We start from the raw sequence: 14,331 nt of genomic DNA on the forward strand, positions 1-14,331 counted from the left end.
GAATGTTATCTTTTTGTGTGTATCGGGGCAAGACTAAAGTTCTTGTTTGTGTAGATAACTTTTTGGGTTCCCAAAATGTTGACAGACTAGGATTTGAGTAACAAAGGTTTCCACCAACTTCATTTTTATATTTCGTGACATGGACAACTACATATTTTGAACTTCTACATAATTGCATATTATTTCAGGAAGTTAATGATTTCACATGATCAGAATGCTATTTTTGGTACATCATCATCATGTGAAGTGTCAATATTATATAGGCGTCCTGGGCCAGCATTCAACTCTTAGCGCATTCCGAGTTGCCCAGACTCACGAAGCATCAACTGTCGGGCTCAGCCTCGGCGTATAACTGCTACTGTTCCATGCCAAACTTAGCTGTAAGCCCTTGCTCCTGTTGACGAGATTGACATGGAGCCTTATCTCAATAGATTTTTTAATAGTGTTCTTCCAGATGCCACTCACTCAAACATTTTTGTTTTCTCAAATTCAAATGTATGTATTTCACTCAGGCTGTGTTCTGCCACTGCTGACTTGTTTTATGCCCCCAGATATATGCAACTAACGTGTTAAATGTGGTGTTGAGAGATACAGCACTGCGTTTGACCAATGCACTGGAGCCTGTACTCACAAGGGATGCTACACATGAGTACATGCAATTGCAGCTTGTCCTTTGCTGAGCCAAGTATATTTTTCGTTTATTGTGATGGCCAAAAGCCAGCTTTGATGATGATCTTACTGAGGATTCTTGCAATTTTTGGCTGTAAGAGACCCAGTATTAGTACATAACTGTGGGTTTCTCTTTCCCTACCTATTCTCCGCAGATGGCTGTACCTCTCATTTTCTTTCAATGTACACCAATCTGCAATTTGCTGTACCTATTTTGCTAAAACCCACCTCTAGCTGTTGGAGCTCTGCTCCCAAGCTGTCTGTCACAAATGACATGCACCCTGTAAACCAGAGTTGTTAGTACACTGCTGCGCGAAAAACTCATTACATGTAGGTAGAGATCTGTGTGGGTCTTATTTCTGTAGACTTCATGTCCTAGGGCACCATTTGCTTTTCTTTTTATTAGAATGTCTAAAAAAAATGGAAGACATTCGTTCTTTTCTTGCACCATCATGAACTGTATATTTTGATGGGTGCTGTTCAGGTTGCCCAGGAACTCATTTAGGGACACTGTGACATGTTCTCACACAATTCAGATGTCATCCAAATAACAGAAGATGTATTTACGTTTGAGCCACACAGTTTTTAGTGCCATTCGCGTGGTGAGCCTACGGCTACTCCAATAACTTGTTAATAGATCCCCATCACGTGGTTCAAAATGATCTTTTAAGAGTAGCAAGGTGTCTTGAAGTGGTAATGATGTAAAGAGAGATCTTATGTCAAACCTCACAAGCAGGTCGTTCTCAAGCAGGCGAATTTTTTCAATATGCCCAAGTCCTTCACTTAGTGACTACAGTGTCTTACAATTGGTTTCAGAAGTGTGGTTAGACATCTTGCCACATTTCTAAATATGTACATTCACCTCTTACAACTCCACAAAAAGCTCTACATATTAAGGCAACCAACTACCAACAATACATCGACCTTGCCAAAGTATTATCCAAATCATACTGCCCTGATCACCTGATCCACAAACACTTCTCTATGATGTATCCTCCCATGATTCTAACACACTAGCCACATGACATCATCCTCAGACACATATCCATTTTATTATAAAATATCGTCATAACATGAAACAATCTGATCATACTGTCCACCACTGATCTATCTACAAAGCGTTAAAATGGGAAATGCCCATTACTTATTGACTGCTATCCCTCCAAAAAGATACTTCACAACACATCCACGCTATAAAATACTACAGTCCAAAATGTTCAAATGTGCGTGAAATCTTATGGGACTTAACTGCTAAGGTCATCAGTCCCTAAGCTTACACACTACTTAACCTAAATTACGCCAAGGACAAACACACACACACACACACACACACACACACACACACACACACACACATGCCTGAGGGAGGACTCGAACCTCCGCCGGGACCAGCAGCATACTACTGTCCCTCAAAGACATAATGCCTGTAATACCCATCATATCCTTGAGAAAGACTCAGATACAAGATAAATATATGTCTCATAAATCCACTTAACATATTCCAGCACTGAAGATCTTACCCCATTACAGTCACTAACAAAGCAGTCACTGCCAAGTCCATCATACAGTTGCAGACACACTTTCAAGCAATAAGTGATCGTCTTCAAAAGGTGCCTCACTGGATGCTCTCATTTTTTCCTCATTCATCTGCTTCTCCTTATTGTGTGAGTGGAAATTAGCTCTACAACATATCCTTCAATCCTTTGTCACTCATTTACCCTTATCTCTTAAGTCATCACCCTGTGTCCTCACATCAAAGCCCATATTTCCCCCTCCGAATCAAATTTATACATACCCGAGTTCCTCATTTTCCATGAAACATTGGGAAAAAAAGCAACACAAAGAAGCAGTTGTGGGACAAACAAAAGTCGGCAGGTACGTCTCTACATCAGACACATTGTGTCTATGTCTACTAAAATTTTGTACCAGTCGCATGACAGTGGTGCTAGTAGTGCCACTACAAGTACGCAAATCATGTTTACTTTAAATACACACTTTAACAGTCTTGAGTGTTAGTTACCTTTGAGACTGGGCATGGCGAGTTTATGTTAGTCAAGAATGCCTCATTGAGTTTGAACAAGGTCATGTAATAGAACTACAGGATGCTGGATGTTCCTGTTGTGATACTGCAGAAAGACTTGGAAGGAATATAACCACTGTACATGACTGCTGGCAGCTGTGGTTACGAGAATGTACAGTCGCAAGACCGGGCTCTGGTCAGGTAGGTAGGTAGGTAGGTAGGTAGGTAGGGGATAGGTAGGTAGGTAGGTAGGTAGGTTGGTTTAAAGGCGGGAGAAGGGACCAAACTACGAGGCAATCGGTCCCTTGTTCCCAATAAAATAATGCCACAAGTGTGAGAATAAAACAGGCGAAACACAAAACAGAAAGAAAGGAAAAGCCACAAGAATGAAGGGAAGGCAATGAACACTAAAAGGAGCAAAAGAGGACAAGAAAACAACAGAGATGCTAGAAACAGAAGAGAGTAAAACATGAAAGCAGATTACAGTCGCTGGCCAACCACGAGAATAAAGAGGGAAAGCCAGCCACTCTGCAACACATTAAAACCTCCACCCTAAAAGCACTATGGTGTAGGAAACAAAAGGGACGAAGGACATGCGCTAAAACCTACATAGAAGTATAAAACCCACTCTCACACATAAAACGTAAAACTAAAGGTGCTGTGGAGGCATTGTTGCCCAACACCGGAGGCAGGGTGATGGGAAAGTTAAAAGTCTGCCACAGAGCGGCGAAAAGTGGGCAATCCAGCAAGAGGTGGACGACTGTCATTTGGGAGCCACAGCGACACTGAGGTGGGTCCTCGGGGTGAAGTAGGTAACCATGCGTTAGCCACGTATGGCCAATGCGGAGCCGGCAGAGGACAACTGATTCCCTACGAGAGGTCTGCATGGAAAACTTCCACTCATTCACAGTCTCCTTGTTACGCCATTCCATCTACCAAAGCCGGAAAACCCTGCAGTGTAAGACAGAATGCAGGTCAGCTTCGAAGATGCCTATCTCTAGAAGCAGTTTCCGCATCGCCTGCTTGGCCAGCCTGTCGGCAAGTTCGTTGCTGGGGATTCCGAAGTATCCTGGGCTCCACATAAACACCATGGAACGGTGGGACTGTTCCAGGGGATAGATGGACTCCTGAATGGAAGCCACCAGAGGATGGCGAGAGTAGCACTTGCCAATAGCTTGTAGGCTGCTCAATGAGTCAGTACACAGGAGAAATGACTAACCAGGGCATGAGCGGATGTACTCAAGAGCACAAGATATGGCTGCCAGCTCTGCAGTGAAAACACTGCAGCCAACTAGTAAGGAGTGCTGTTCAATATGTCCTCCATGAACATATGCGAAGCCTACATGACCATCAGTCATTGAGCCATCGGTGTAAACCAGTTCCGAGCCCCAGAACATGTCAAGTATCGAGAGGAACTTATAGCGGACAGCAGCGGGGTTAACGGAGTCCTTAGGACCATGCAAAAAGTCCAGACGAAGCTGCGACCAAGGCGTATACCATTGAGGCGTACGTGAACGGACCGCAAGTAGAGGTGGTAAAGGGAAGGACTCCAGTTCAAAGAGAAGGGACCGCATGCGAATCGCAATCATTAGCCCCTATCTGGGTCGCCTATGCAGGGGATGGACTGCCGCGGGCGGGAAAAGGAGACAGTTATTCAGATGCTCAGGGGAACTATGAATGTGTGCTGCATAACTGGAGAGCAGTTGTGCACGTCTGATCTGTAGTGGAGGGACACCAGCTTTCACCAGTACACTGGTCACCTGACTTGTCCTAAAAGCTCCTGTCGCTAACTGAACCCCAAAGTGGTGCACATGATTGAGTAAATGCAATGCTGAAGGCACTGCCAAACCATAAACCACACTCCCACAGTCAATTCGGGATTGGACAAGGGCTCTGTAGAGCTGCAGCAGCGTGCAGCCATCTGCACCCCAATTGGTGTTGCTCAGGCAATGCAGGGCATTGAGGTGTTGCCAGCACTTTTGCTTAAGCTGACGAAGATGAGGGAGCCAAGTCAATTGAGTGTTGAAAACCAGTCCTAGGAATTGATATGTCTCCACCACAGTGAGTGGATTGTCATTAAGGTAAAGTGCGCGTTCCAGATGAATGGTACGACGCCGACAGAAGTGCATGAGACACAACTTTGCAGCTGAAAACTGGAAGCTGTGGGCTAGAGCCCATGACTGCGCCTTGTGGATGGTTCCCTGGCGGTGCCACTCAGCAACAACAGTACTGGAGCAGCAGTACGAAATGCAGAAATCGTCTGCATACAGATAAGGTGAGACGGAGGGCCCGACAGCTGCTGCTAGACCGTTAATACATACTAAACAGACATACACTCAATACAGAGCCCTGCGGGACTCCATTCACCTGGATATGGATGGAAATATCAGATTCACCAAGCTGGACACGAACGCACGGAGCGACAGGAAGTTTTGGATAAAAATCAGGAGTGGTCCACGGAGACCCCACTCATACAATGTGGCAAGGATATGATGTCGCCAAGACATGTCGTGTGCTTTATGCAAGTCAAAAAAGACGGCAATCAGGTGTTGCCGTCTGAAAAAGGCTGTTCGGATGGCAGATTCGATGGACACAAGATTATCAGTGGTGGAACAACCCTGGCGGAAGCCACCCTGACATCATGCCAGCAAGCCACGTGACCAGATCCAGTTGAAGACAACGAGAAGATGTCGTTTGTAGTCGGATGAGAGATGTTTAATCATCTGGCTGTGGATGCGATCAGGCTCAGGAGCTGTGTTGGGGCCATGTGCAAGGGCACTGAGGAGCTCCCACTCTGTAAATGGTACGTTATAGGATTCAGTGCAGCATGTAGTGAATGAGAGGATGTTCCTTTCCAGCTGCCTTTTTAGAGTGTGAAATGCTGGGGGGGGGGGGGGGGGGGGGGGTAATTCTCCGACGCAGAGGACCAAGCAAAGTGCTCGGCAATCGCGTTTGTGTTGGTATATAACTCGCCATGTATGGTAACACCGGAGACAGCTGTTGGGGCCTGGTACCCGAAAAGACGTTTGATCTTTGCTCAGACTTGGGAAGGTGACGTGTCGCATCCAATGGTGGAGACGTATCTCTCCTCACACTCCTTCTGTTGTTTGATAAGGTAGCGAACACAGGCATGGAGGCTATGAAGTGATCTAGGGGAGGGTGCCACGTATGCCGCTGTAGAGCTCGCTGAAGCTCCTTAATTGTTTCAGCAACTTCTGGCGACCACCAAGGGACTGCCTTATGCCTCAGGCACCCTAAAGAGTGAGGGATCGCATTTTCTGCCGCAGAAACAATTGTGCTAGGCACCTGCTCAACCATCACATTGATGTTACCATGTGTGGGAGGTTTAGCAGTGACAGCAGAGATGAAAGTTACCCAATCCACCTTGTTCAAAGCCCATCTGGGCAGGCGTCCGCGTGCCTCATGCTGGGGCAGTGATAGGAAGATGGGAAAGTGGTCACTGCCACACAGGTCGTCATGTGCTCTCCAGTGGATAGATGGGATTAGTCCTGTGCAGCAAATTGATAAATCAATGGCCAAGTAACTACCATGAGCCACACTGAAATGTGTGGCGGCCCCAGTATTTAAGAGACAGAGGTCAAATTGCGACGGTGAAGTTTCGACATCTCTGCCTTGGCCAGTAAGCATGCTACCACCCCACAAGGAGTTATGGGCAGAAGTAGGAAAGGTTTATGGAGTTGATCAATCATTGCAGCTAATACATTCAGGGTTACTGCACCATCTGGAGGAAGATATACATTGCATACAGTTATTTCCTGCATCGTCCTTATTCTGACAGCCACAGCTTCAAGAGTGGTTTGAAAGGGCACATGTTCACTACAGACCGAGTGAAGGACATAAACACAAACTCCACCTGACACTCGATTATAGCCGCTACGGTTCCTGTAATATCCCTTATAGCCACGGAGGGCAGGGGTCCGCATTGCTGGGAACCAAGTTTCCTGGAGGGCAATGCAGATAGCAGGTGTAAAGCTTTATAACAGTTGCTGTAGCTCAGCCAGGCGGTGGAAAAAACTGCCGCAATTCCACTTGAGTATGACATTGTGAGACTGGGAAGGCATGAACATTCAATGAGGCAGTTTACACCTCAGAGTCACCTGCTGCCACTGATTTATTGCCTGAGCAGTCTATATTCATTGTGTCTGAGGGTCTGACAAGATCTTGGTCCTCAGCGGACACTAAAATCTCCACCCCCATCCTCAGCCACAGAGCTTGTAGGTAGCGCTGGTGTGGGTGCCACCGCAATTTCCTTGATCTTACGGGTTTTCTTTTTGGATTTCTCTCACTGCTCCTTGGGTTTCCCTGCCTGGAAGGACTTCACTGGCTCAGTCTCCAGGACTGAGGATGAGCGTGAAGCATTACGACCAGATGCTTTTGGGCTCTTCAGCCGCTGGCAGGTGTCATCTTTCCCACTAGAAGAAACCTGGGAAGGGAGTGACCCAAGGGACCCCTCCCTACGAAGAGAAGCTGAAGACGACTTACGCTTCTCTGGCTTAGAAGTGGGGACGGACGTCCCTGATGGTTGGGGGTCGGGGGGGGGGGGGAGGGGGGGGCGTTGCTCCCGAAGTAGGTGGTGCGGGAGCAACAGGGAGGGAAATGCCACCCACTATCAAGAGGCAGGTGTAGTCTTCCAGCTCTGAGAGGTGGCCTGAGTTGACGGAGCTGATGGTGCCAGACCTGTTGTAGCGGTGGTGTAAGACTGTGTCATATGCACAGGATGCAGGCGTTCAAATTTTCTCTTAGCCTCAGTGTAGGACAGTCTGTCCAGGGTATTGTACTCCATGATTTTCCTTTCTTTCTGGAGAATCCTGCAGTCAGGCAAGCAAGGCGAATGGTGCTCTCCGCAGTTGACACAGATGGGAGGCGGGGCACATGGAGTATTGGGATGTGATGGGCGTCCGCAGTCTCGGCATGTGATGCTGGAAGTGCAGCGGGAAGATATATGGCTGAACTTCCAGCACTTAAAGCACCGCATTGGGGAAGGGATAAAGGGCTTTACATCACACTGGTAGACCATCACCTTGACCTTCTCGGGCAATGTATCACCCTCAAAGGCCAAGATGGAGGCACCGGTGGCAACCTGATTGTCTTTTGGACCCCGATGGACACGCCGGACGAAATGTACACCTCACCTCTCCAAATTGGCGAGCATCTCATCATCGGACTGCAAAAGAAGATCTCTGTGAAATATGATACACTGGACCATATTTAAGCTCTTATGTGGCGTGATGGTTACAGAAACATCCCCCAGCTTGTCACAAGCGATTAACTCCCGTGACTGGGCAGAAGATGCTGTTTTGATCAAGACTGACCCAGATCTCATTTTGGACAAGCCCTCCACATTCCCGAACTTTGCCTCTAAATGCTGAACAAAAAACATAGGCTTCATCGTCATGAAAGATTCCCCATCAGCTCTCAAACATACAAGGTACCGGGGGCAAATAAGATCCGCTGCCATCCTTAGCATGACATTCCTCCCATGGTCTGGCCAGGGAGGGAAGCGATTTGGGGTCATACTCCTGTGTGCTGAATTGAGCTCATGATCGCTTGGAGACTGCTGGTGTTTCACCAGCAGCAAGAGATGATGGACTATGCTTCTTCGCGTGTCATCCGCCCTGATGCCACCCACTTCGACCAGGGGCCCTCCCCACGGGAGACACCCAGCTGCAGCAAAGGACACCTGGCAGGATGGTCATTGCCGGGAGTCCCAATGCCCCAGGGGGATGGGAGTCTACGCCTTGGCATATGTGGGGAGTTAACAGCGCAGGCATCAGCAGAGCGATCCCTGTGTGGTCAGGGGGCTACAACCAACAGGGTATATGGTGGCCCCACCGCAACTGACTGGCTACCGTGATGGATATCAGGTGCAAAGAAGTCCATGGTCATCGTCGACGCATAAATCAACACTGCATAGTGCATGGTGAAAAACACATGCAGGAAGGTGTCCTCGTCCAAGAGATGGAGAATGGGCAGGACTGCAAAGCGACGATGAGGAAGTGGGCTAAAGATCTGATGGACACGATGCAACTTCCCAAATCAGCTCGCTCTTCGGGAAAATTTTCAAGAATGGAGGTCAAACCCTACAGGGCACCATCACATGAAGGCCGAAACATGTGAAACTCCTTTTAGTCGCCTCATAAGACAGGCAGGAATACCTTGGACCTATTCTAACCCCTGGACTCGCAGGGGGGGCTCTGGTCAGCCATGTGGCACTATCGAGAGGGAACAACATTGTGTTCAACAAATGGCTTTGGCACATTATACTACATCTGCAGCAGCAATCTCAGCAGCAGTTGGCACCACAGTGACACAACAAATTGTTAAAAATCTGTTACTTCAAGAAGATCTGTGAACCAGATGCCCTGTAGCATGCAGTCCACTGACCCTAAACCAGGAGGTCTGTTGTGTTATGTGACGAAAGCCAGTTCTGCCTCAGTGCCAATGATGACCGTGTGTTGATTAGGAAGAGGTCAGCTGAGGGCTTGCAACCAATCTGTCTGTGCTAGACACACTGGACCTACACCAGGAGTGTGTGATTTCATATGACATGAGACGTGCACTCGTTATCCCATGCATCCTGACTGCAAATCTGTGTGTCAATCTGGTGATCTGACCTGTTGTGCTGCCACTCATGAACAGCTTTCTGGAGGTGCTTTACAACAGGGTAACACTCGCCCACATACTGCTTTAGTAACCAATCATGCTCTACAGTGTGTCGACATGCTGCCTTGTGTTGATTGATCACCAGATCTGTCTCCAACTGAGCACAACTGGGACATAATCAGACAACAACTCCATCATATGCAATCAGCATTAACCGTCCCTATACTGACCGACCACACGCAACAGATATGGAACTCCATCCTTCAAACTGACATTAGACACCTGTACAACACAACACATGCACATTTGTATGTTGGCATTCAACATCCTGGCAGTTGCACTGATTATTAATGTACTAGTACTTTATATGTTCAATGGCTTATCTTGCACCTATTTTAACCTGTGATCTGGCGATCTTAATCACTTAAATATGCTACCTAGACAACTGTAGTCCCAAAATTTCATTGCTCTACATTAATTATTTTTTGATATTGCAATTTTTTCTGTCGGTGTATTTGAAATCTCTATGTACATAATGAAATTACACTTTTATGTTCTTAGAATTAATGTTTTCCCACTGCTTACATTTTTTATTAGTTACTTCAAATGGTATAAACAGTAACTGACCAATTTCCCCCTCACGTACATCAATTAATGAAACAATGTTCAGCAATATATACTGTATTTACCTGAATATACGACAACCCTGAATATAAGACAACCTCCCGTTTTTTAAGAGGATCCTTGAGAAAAAAAAAATATTTTTTTTATCATATTCTCACTAACCAATATTACAACTTTTATCGATGTAAGACATCTGCCTCTAAAGTTACCATTACACCTATTCTGAAGTTATAGAAGTTATTGGTTGTCCACATTTTGATAATGCAAGGAGAAATAAAGCAAACAAAAAGAAACTGTTTACATTAATTTTTATCTTCACTGTCTATTTCGTTTAGCCTGTTGTGTGTGGTACCACTATTTTTAATCATCACCACCACCCTTGCCCTTCCTCCTATTCCTTCTCCTCCTCCTCCCAGGGCAGCTGTGAAACATGTATCTTTGTTGTCACAAACATTTGGCCATTTCTCCCAAATATGATTTTTTTTTAGCATACAGCAGATTTCGCTTGTATACTGATGTGAGAATGTTACATGTCTTTTGATACAAAAACATTTTCTTCGCGCTGCATTCTCATTGACTATGTAGAACCAGCAGCTGACACACTCCCTTTTGTTTGAGTCATTCCTCGCAGTGAATGTCGACAACTGTAATGCACAAAACACGTAAGAACGCCACTGGCCCCGGTCTAGACTTTTAGCATATCCTGCAGAAATTTATACTATTGTCGAGTATCTGCCCAATTTTGAAGTCAGTTCAATTCTGAGTACAAATGGATTCAGTCAAACTGCAATTTAAACATGGCAGATGTTCATAAAAAGCCAAAGTACGCCCCATGGTTGGCAGCAAGACAAAAATTTGCTGCCCTCTCATTATTCCTCTCCCCACACTCATTATCGTTCTCTGCTATGTTCATGTCACTGTTCCCCCTCCAAGCCATCCACAGTCCTGTGCTTGAGCAACAGTTAAACATGGACTGCTGTATCTTCTACAGTGCAGGTCATATGTAACAACAGCAACTACAGGGTGTACACATGGACAAGGAAAAAAAATTCCCAGATTTTTCCCGGATTTCCCGATCAAAATTACACTTTCTTCCAGGTGAAAACACACTTTTTCCGTGTTAAGTGACCGTATACTTTCCCTTGGGACTGTAAAACTTATCAATCCTTTGAATAGTTATAGTCTTTAACATGGGTGTAGAATTTCCCGGCGCTTTAGAAAACGAAACTCAGAGGAAGACACATTTTGGAAAGATCTTTGATGTGCAGCAACATGTAAGCTGCACATTTTCGTATTACGAAAGTATAAATTCGAACTCCACCGAACACTGAGTGCTACTTTCCGAAGCATTGAAATTGAGATTGCGATGCGTTTTTGTAAGCCAGTCATAGCTCATATCACGTGATCTCGCCAGCCAATGACAGCGGATATCCAGAGCATAGGACACGTGATGTAGGCAGCCAATAGCAATTAGCAATGTCACTGTTAAGTAGTGTGAACACACAAATGGGAAAAGTTAATGACTTAAATTAATATACATAGTGTTACTAAAAGAAAAGCAAAGCTTTCACATATAATATTGGTCCCTAAGGTTAATAAGCTGCAAGAGAAGCTAAGCTTTCACATATAATGTTTATCTTATTTGCACGCGTTACACTTTAAGACATATCACACAAATGTGCCAGTAAAATTTTTAATTACGACATAAATGTCTGATCTTCTGCGCTCAAAATTCTTTTAAATAACTCGTGATCAAAGAGTTGATTTTTAAATGAGAGTCAAGCGCTCTGCGATTTAAGAAATTCATTGTACATTTTCACACACAGTTCAACTTGCGTAAACGGAAATTTACTTTGAAAGTAATGTTTTTCAAACCGCCATTCGCAATATTTTCCTGCAACCTGTTAGAAACAGGTTCATTTCAGCAGTTGCCAGAGAGCGCCAGATAACAGGTGTCACCGTGCTTGCGCAGCTACAATGACACATGAAGCCCATATGTTTGTATGTGTATTACATTATGTCATAAAAGAAACAAGACATCAGAGGATACTCAAAGAGCATTGGAATTTCATGAACCAAACTAAAAATGCACAATCTGGCTTAAATTGCACATTCGTATGTCCAGATTCCCAATGAAGTAGGCCTCAACCTGATATGAAGCTTTTCAGTGTGCTTTTCAAGATGTAAATTTTCTTGGAGTACCAGTACTGTATTATATGAAGAAGATGAAAACATGCACTTGAAATGCAGCAAACAGTTGAAACTAGCCAATAGTGTGGAATTAAACAATGAAGTCATTTCTGTCAGTTTGATAAAGAAATTTGGCTTTTATTAATCTTTTCTGCTGAGTCAGTCAATGTACTTAAAAATTAGAAAGAAAAAAAAATGTTAAGAGCTAAGGATTAAAGAAATGGGTAGTCTGCAAGGCAATTAATGCTTGACTCTCAGAAAGGTGGAAATAAAATCAAATCTGAAACTAATAACATATTTTAGCCTTCCATAATTAAGTGAATGTATTTTAATTCACTTGATAGCACCCGGCCACAGAAATCTGTTTTGTTTTCATTTTATGTGAGGGCAGTAAAAGAAGAGGAAACAGCAAAATCAGTAAATGTAAACACGGGTCACATGGAGACTACCCGGTATAACTCTGACTGCTCTGCACATCAGCCCCAGATCTACAATATTTCTGAACAGGGCAATACTAGATAGTGCCCCCCCCCCCCCCACCCCTCCCTCGTGCGTATAAGATAGGACGTAAAAAAAAAAATCGGTTTTTCAAAAATATGTTCATTTTGTAGTGCACATCTTTCTGAAGAGTTGGATGCATAAAACGTGTTCGAGGAAATGTAAGACATGTTATTCGGTCTTAAGTGTGCCAAAGTCCACTGCCGCGACTCTTCACACAGCATTCTTCTATCGCACGTCACTGTATTTCACTCTGTGGAATTGAAACCTGTATTTTTGTAATGGATGCCATCAAACTATATTCACGACAGTGGAAATTAAAATGACTTGTGGTGCCTCTCCTGCTCCCAGTTGGCCAGTTTGACATCCTGCCGCGTGCTCTCTCTCTCTCTCTCTCTCTCTCTCTCTCTCTCTCTCTCTCTCTCTCTCACACACACACACACACACACACACACACAAAAACAAAACTTGCAATTAATACTGGATGGGATTATTTGCTATCAGTAGAACATGAACTCTTCAGAAAATTTACACTCTTTATTGCCTATTAGCTAATAACTTGCTGTTTTGTGTGACGTAAAATTAAATATACGATACATAAAACCAGTAAGGACAAGAGACAAGCAAGACAGTACACCTTTCTTCAACGCTTAGCTCCTAGTATTCTTTCCCTTTAATCTTGCTACAGCTTTACATGGCGTGCTATCTTTTCTGCGAAAGAATCTATTACATCATCGAAGTTTGTCAAACGTTTTGCTACATGAAAAATCGAAATGTCGTCGTATAATACTGAAAAAGCTGTTAATACAAATAGTATGCAAGATTGGTGTGGTTTCTCGAGCTGATTATGTCTATTTTCATTTTGTCACTGTCTGCTAGATAAAACAAAATAAGCCTTTCTAATTTTGCAGCAATTGTAACACACACCAAATAAACAAGATTGTTTTGGCAAAAATGTTTACTTTTATAATACAACAGAATATAATTCACGAGGTACCAATATCAAATACATATTAGGCCTACTACAAGCAAAAAGCTTTATGTCACAAAATACGCTCCAGTTTCTCAAGCATGAGAACAAAAAATAGTAGTACGAAACTTTTATATAAATTTGGAATCATCATATTCTTTCATAATTTTTGTGATGTCCCCATTTCTTCTCCTTCCTCATTTTAATAAACAATCTTGTCATCACTATTCCTGCCACTGTCAAAACTTATTCTCTGGTTAACTCTACTAACCCTGCCAGAATCACCGGTTTAGTTATCTCGCAATTCTCTGGTTAGGCATTGTTACGTGTTCGTACAACGCGTTTTCTGCGCTTCTTCCCAAATACAACTTAAGCGGCTGCTAGCCGGGAACTGTACAACTGGGTCTTACTAGTGTAGCGATCTGACCAAAAATTTTCTGTCAAAATTTCATTTTCTTGGATACACTGAAAAGATAACATGCAATCTTTCTTAACAGTTATTCCTGTTAGTCATTTATTTCCACTCTTGTAGTCTGAATCCATGGATTTCGCTGGTAATTATAACAAGGCTGATCATTCGCAAACCCAATCAACCACATAATCGGATAGCAATTGGCATTCAGCCGTTCGAGTTTATTTGGCTCAACTGGTACAGCCCAGTCCCCTTTTGTCTGCAGGAAAGTTTATTTCTAGACGCGACGAGGATTCCCCTGACAGAGACATCACATACACTACA

The 14,331-nt window shown here is 44.2% G+C and overlaps 1 protein-coding gene across 4 annotated transcripts in view; it reads right to left on the minus strand.

Moving 5' to 3' along the window:
* The window catches only part of LOC126248490 (dynamin), a 117,730-nt gene that overhangs the window by 58,331 nt on the left and 45,068 nt on the right, over nt 1-14,331 (minus strand). The window lies entirely within an intron of this gene.

The sequence above is a fragment of the Schistocerca nitens genome, chromosome 3, assembly GCF_023898315.1.
Source record: "Schistocerca nitens isolate TAMUIC-IGC-003100 chromosome 3, iqSchNite1.1, whole genome shotgun sequence".
Lineage (NCBI taxonomy): Eukaryota > Metazoa > Arthropoda > Insecta > Orthoptera > Acrididae > Schistocerca > Schistocerca nitens.